This window comes from Arachis ipaensis, chromosome B2 (genome assembly GCF_059453495.1).
Source record: "Arachis ipaensis isolate K30076 ecotype BB chromosome B2, ASM5945349v1, whole genome shotgun sequence".
NCBI classification, from domain to species: Eukaryota; Viridiplantae; Streptophyta; class Magnoliopsida; order Fabales; family Fabaceae; genus Arachis; species Arachis ipaensis.
In genome coordinates this window covers 107296722-107303057 of record NC_142437.1, presented here as the reverse complement: position 1 = coordinate 107303057, position 6336 = coordinate 107296722, and the positions used below count along the sequence as shown (strand labels likewise).

General features: G+C 37.2%; 1 pseudogene; it reads left to right on the top strand.

Annotated features, from left to right (window-relative positions):
• Positions 1-1694: 1694 nt before the first annotated feature.
• Positions 1695-2358, top strand: LOC148575149 (uncharacterized; annotated as a pseudogene).
• Positions 2359-6336: the final 3978 nt, after the last annotated feature.

The window sequence follows — 6336 nt, the reverse complement described above, 5'->3', positions numbered from 1 at the left end:
GCAATACAATTTTAAACAGTTGCATAATTTAAAACCTCTAATATTTATTTAATACACCATATGCTAATAATACTAAGAGTATTTTCTAAAAAGATATATTCGTAAAAATAGATATAATATTATTACAAATACAACATAAACAAATACGTTAAATAAAAGGTAAACCAATATGCTTACCAATGCCTTTGTTAAATTTTACAAATTGGAGAATAAGTATGATTCGATTGTTTGGTGATCAAGTAGATAATTGAATAATTGGGTTGTAAATTGATCTCATATTATGCACCTTATTTTTCCTTATTTCTAAATAAAAGCAAGAATTAAGAAAAATAAGTAGTAATATATAATGAAAAAGATAAAATATTTTGCATATGTATAGATAATTGTTACAAAACAAAATATCATTGTGAAATATTAAAATTTTACATACTCCAAATCATGAAGATCAACCACAATATATATAATGATCACTTCTTCCTATTTTTGATGATGATATAAGTTTTTCTTTTTCAGTCAAGAGTCCAATAACATCTAATTAAAAAAGAATTAAAAATATGAAATTAAGGACAAATAAATGAATAACATAATAAATTACTTATAAATTAAAGAAATTTTACCAATTTATTTTATATTAAACGATAAAACTAACAATATATTAATAAAAGGCATACTTTTAAAAAAGTCGCAATACAATTTTAAACAATTGCATAAAAAAACTATTAAAATTTATGTTATCGATAAAATGACGCTATTATATAATTTCTTGGCAAAAATTAAAAAAAATATTTGTGTAGATTAATACAAATTAACTATGTACTAAATAAGTTGGATTGTTCATATGTTTGTTTCAATATATCAGCATGAGTAAGAAAATTGAAATGATTGTCAGGAATTTTACGATCATCGACCGTATTTATTATACGCGACTCCTTCTTAAAAGTTATTCTTGTAACATTCCAGACCACCCGCTAGCACGATATTGTCCGCTTTGGCACACAAGGCCTCACAGTTTTGCCTTTGATGATATGGATGATAGCCGAAGCCCCCCACACTCACTCGTCAAAACGCGTCATGTTAGGGAGAGGTATCCACACCCTTATAAGGCATGCTTCGTTCCCCTCTCCAACCGATGTAGGACCTTACAATCTACCCCCCTAAGGGAGCCCAGCGCCCTCGCTGGCACATCGATCTGGGCTCCGGCTCTGATACCATCTGTAACCAGAGAGATGTTGATTTCTTAGAGCAAGACCTTTGAACGCAAAACGAACCTGTGACATTACTAGCATGCCTTATAATGGTGTGGAGAGGGGAACGAAGCATGCCTTAAAAGGGTGTGGATACCTCTCCCTAGCATGACGCATTTTGACGAGTGAGTGTGGGGGGCTTCGGCTATCATCCCTATCGTCAAAGGCAAAACCGTGAGGCCTTGTGTGCTAAAGCGGACAATATCGTGCTAGCGGGTGGTCTGGGCCGTTACATTATGGTATCAGAGCAGTTCGTTCCTATAGAGCCTGAGGACGAACTGATTATGCTTCTGTGTATTCTCTGTGTATGTGTCTATGTGCTATTAGGAAATCTAACTGATATATTTGGCACAAACGTCCATGAGTATGCATTTGGAACTTAAAGCACTAGACTTGCGATATTGAGACTGATCAACTTGATATCACTTGGTTGGTGTGTATATAGACCAGATGTCGACTCGCAGATGCGGACGTGGGCGAGGTAGAGGCAGACTAGGCAATGTTATGCCTGAAGCGACAGGGAATATTCCTAATCCTGTAGACTTCATGGCTGCTCTAGGGAATATGGCCGCGACGATGCAAGCGACAGCCGAAGCCCTGGGAAACCAAATAAATAATGGTAACAATGGCAACAATGGCGATAATGGTACTATGACGCTTTCCTCCTTCCTGAAGGTTCATCCTCCGACCTTCAGAGGATCCTCGAACCCTACTGATGCGGATAATTAGGTACAAGTCATTAAGCGAGCATTACAGGCTCAGCAAGTTCCTGAAGAATAGTGGGTTGAGTTTGGGACCTACCAGCTGCAAGGTGAAGCTCACCATTGGTGGCAGGGCGTGAGGCGCATTCTGCAGCCTGATGGGGTTGTGATCTCTTGGGAGTTGTTCCGAGAAGAATTCTATAAGAAATACTTTCCCAGTTCAGCCAGAAATGCTAAGGAACTTGAACTGCTTCAGCTAAAACAAGGTCAGATGACCATCACTGAGTACACTAGCAGGTTTGAGGAATTGTGCCGTTTCTCACGGATTTGTCAGGGAGCTCCTGAGGACTTTGCTGAGTGGAAATGCATTAAGTATAAAGGAGGCCTTCGGAGTGACATTCAGAGCTTTGTAGCACCTATGGAGATCCAGGTGTTTTCTGAACTTGTGAACAAGAGCCGGATAGCTGAAGAACGTGTGAGGAACGTAGCTGTGGCAAAAAATGATAACCGGGAGACCCACCGAAGAGATCACCATCAGAATTTAGCACCAAGGAGTCAAGAATTCAAGAGGACTGAGAACTACCGACCCAATAGGCAGCATAAAAACAAGCAAGGTATGTGTTACCGGTGCGGATCACCTAGGCATCTAGTTAAGGACTGTCCTAATCCACGTGGTGGAAACTCATGATGCAGATAGATCACAATCACCAGGTTAAGGTAAATGCAATGATTGGATTTGAGAAGCAATGAATTATTCTAGCATACCATCATTACTCATAGTCTAAGATAGAGAAGAAAGACCTAGGTTAAAACTTAGAACCAAACTAAATCGTTCCGAATAGGGTATTGTCGTCAAAGCCTGCAGAGTTTAGTGAAGTTTTTCGTTGGCGTTGGATGAATAATCAAGACTCTTAGAGATAAGTGAATCAGGGGAATGGAACAATAGTCTATTCACATAAGAGGGCCCAAGATGATGGTGGGTCACAAGAAGGAAAAGGTAAACTGAAACTGATACCTGAAATTTTATTTGCATATAGGAAGTGAGACATCACACTAATCCATACTATCAAATGTTTTTGGTCCGGTTTTCTTTCTTGAGATGCATCTAAATTCTTCTTCTTGTGCATTCTATTATTTTGATACAACTCTGATTGACCGTATATAAAACTCTTTCTATTTTCTCACGAACATTGTTCACACTATTCATTCGTCTTTCAAGCTTAATATTTCTTTGAAAATCAACTCGAGCCTATATTAGTATTGCATATGAATCCCAGCTGTAACCAGAGAGACGTTGATTTCTTAGAGCAAGACCTTTGAACGCAAAATGAACCTGTGACATTACTAGGAAATTTAGAGCCTTAATCTTCACCGATCGTATCGCACGTGACTAAATAGATGCAATGAGGTACACCATGGGAATGAATTACCAGGATCTGATGAAAGCATTTGAGCCATAGAAAGAAGATTGACCTTCATGCCAATGCTCGTATCACTTGAGCCTAAAGAACCGTTTAGGGAATGACTACGATGTATTATTGAAAAACTTAAGATGCATGCGGATGCAACGTCGTGAGGTTGTGATAGACGCCCTAAGCAAGAAGTTTCTAAAAGATTCTTGGACGTTAATTCCAAAGGAGAAAATGTTAGATGAGTTAAAGTTCTAAGTTGGAAGAATGAGAGTGTTGGAAGTGTTGGCCTAAATCCATTGCTAGGTTACAACATGGAATCGATGAGGTACGGGACGCGTAACGAGATAATAAGGAGTCGTCAAAGATGTCGAAGATTGGTAAACAAAAGGAAATTAAGAAGAGATTTATATGTCCAATGCCGGAATAGAGATCATGGAGTCAAGGACTTAGGGAGCGCAATAATGGTGATAAGGAGATACTAAGAGTATTGAGACATGTTGAATCAGGAAGATACCAAGAGAAAGTTATGTGTCGAGATTGGAAGTTGAGATGAGAAACTATTTTCCGGAACTTACGAGACAGGATTTTCAAACTTACCCTGAAACTGCTAAGACGTACCATGAATCAAAGAAGATATTTTTGGGTAGCCAAAAATAAAGAATAAAGCATAAATCGGAATGCTGCAACCATTGGAGGTCCTACACCGGGAGTAAAGAAGAGTAATTACCGATTTCGACATAGATCGTCGAGGACTAGGATAGAGGATGGAGCTTCACAGAGCACTAAATGCCCCTGTATTACTAGAGCATCGAATACCTTAGTTCCTAAATTTGATAGCCGAGATAACAAAGAAAAATTTACGCAAATCTGAGTTAGAATTCTTACTATGAAAGCCGACAAAGAGTTAGACAGATTTGAGAAGAAGACTTTTCAAGCTGGAAGGAAAAGGACACCTATCTCTAAAGATTACTTCAACGACTAGAATTGGATGAGCAATCAAGAACAAGAAAGTTAAGACCCGCTAAGTTAGCCTATTTCAACTTTTGGAGAGTATCAATGGTCAGAGGCGTGCCAAATAGATTTTTGCTGTAACTTTCGAACCTATTCGACGTATTCCATATTTCGTAACTTCTGAAACACGCTTCTAAAACAAATTCATGTCTTACAACCTAAGCCAGTTAAATGAAAGAAGATGGACATTTCGAGTAACAAGGCTAGCTTCAAGAAACTCTAACTATACCGAAGGACTACCCACATCTCTTTTCAGATAACTGAATCTGAATTTTGAAGGCAAAATTCCTAATTAGGTGGGTAGGATGTAAACTCCGCTAAAATCGGTAAATAATTAGTCAATAATTTAAATTTTAATTAGAAAAGTTAAAAATGCAAAACTAATATCAAAATAGGATAGAGCTTGTCGAAACGAGAATTTTGATACCAATTTCAAAAATTTGGCCCAAAATTGGACCGAAAAGACCGAACTGGTTGAACCGGGTCCAAATCGGACCGTGGGTCTAACCGGACCCATACTTAAAAAGGGGACAGAAGCTCTTCTTCCCCATTCTGCATCCAACACGCCAAACAGGTTAGGGGAGGAAGAGAGCTCCCTAACCCTCACTCAAACTTTAACTCTCAATAACTTTTGATCCGGAGCTCCGATTGACGAACCGTTTACGACTACACGTTCACCGCGACGAGCTCTACGAAACCCATGGAACAATTTGGTAGGTAACTCATTATTTCCTTCTCAACCAGCTTCCCCTAATTTCGGAAATTCATGAACGATTAAGTTAAAAATTGTTCAATTCTTGTGTTTTAGATTCAAGTTAGCTTCCGGGATTTATGGGTTCAAGCTATTGAGCATATGGGTATGGTAAGGATACCCTAACCCTAGCTTAATCTTGTATTTATTATGGGAAAACTGAAATTGGAATATGTATATATATTAGGTGTAGATTAAGTGGGTATATATGCATTGGAATTTAATTGAGAATATTTGGAGGCTTGTTAGTGATCAAAGCTTAGTTTGTGGCTGTTTTACTTGAGCTTGGAGGGGCTGTAATTTTGTGTTGAGAGGCTGCCTTGGGTGAATAAAGTGATCGGCCAAGGTATGGTTTAAGTTTCACACGTTTAATATTTACGGTGTTGTGAAAACTTAGGTTAGAGGAACCATAGGATAAGTTGAATTGTTTGTTGTATTTAATGATTAACCTTGTAATGTTGTTGGAATAGATTTGTTGGTAGATATATATTGGAATTATGAGGTGTGGAAGTTATTAATGGTGTGCTCTTATATTTATTTATGATGGATTAGGATTGGTGTTTGTTAATGAGGATGTAGAGTTGTGTTATGGTGGTATTGCATATGCTGTAACTAATTATGTAATGATCGGAATTGCATGAAACTAAGTTTGGGCTAAACTTGGGAATATAAGGAATTAAACTGAAAATTTTGGGACTTTTTTGTTAAATATACAATTTATGGAAAATTGTTAAAGTTAGGTTGTTAAATCTGTCCTGCAGCAGTAAAGGTCAAACAGGGCAGCAACTTGTTTGTCTTGTTGCGACTTCTACGAGTTGAGTTTTGGAGCGAAACAAATTTTGTTATAAAATTTGATTAATTTTATTTATTGCTCTAAAACTTCAGAATTTTAATAGTTGAGGATTGGGAGTTGTAAATTTTTGAATATTGGTGGTCAAAGCTAAAAAGAAACAGATTTCAGCAAGCTATGCACCAACTTCCAATACTTGTAACTCTTAGAATTGAATAGCAATTGGGTTGAAACCAAAACACTTGTTTCTAGATGAGCTAGGAGTTCCCAAACCAAAATTTAGCTTAATTGGAGTTTTGTAATAAAAGTTAGACAAATTGAAAGGTACTAAGCTTGTTGGTTTCTAAAACAGATTTTGACTCATTTTTACTTAATTTTCAAGTAATGTAACTTCTTCATTAAAAATGGTATTAACTCAGAACTAATT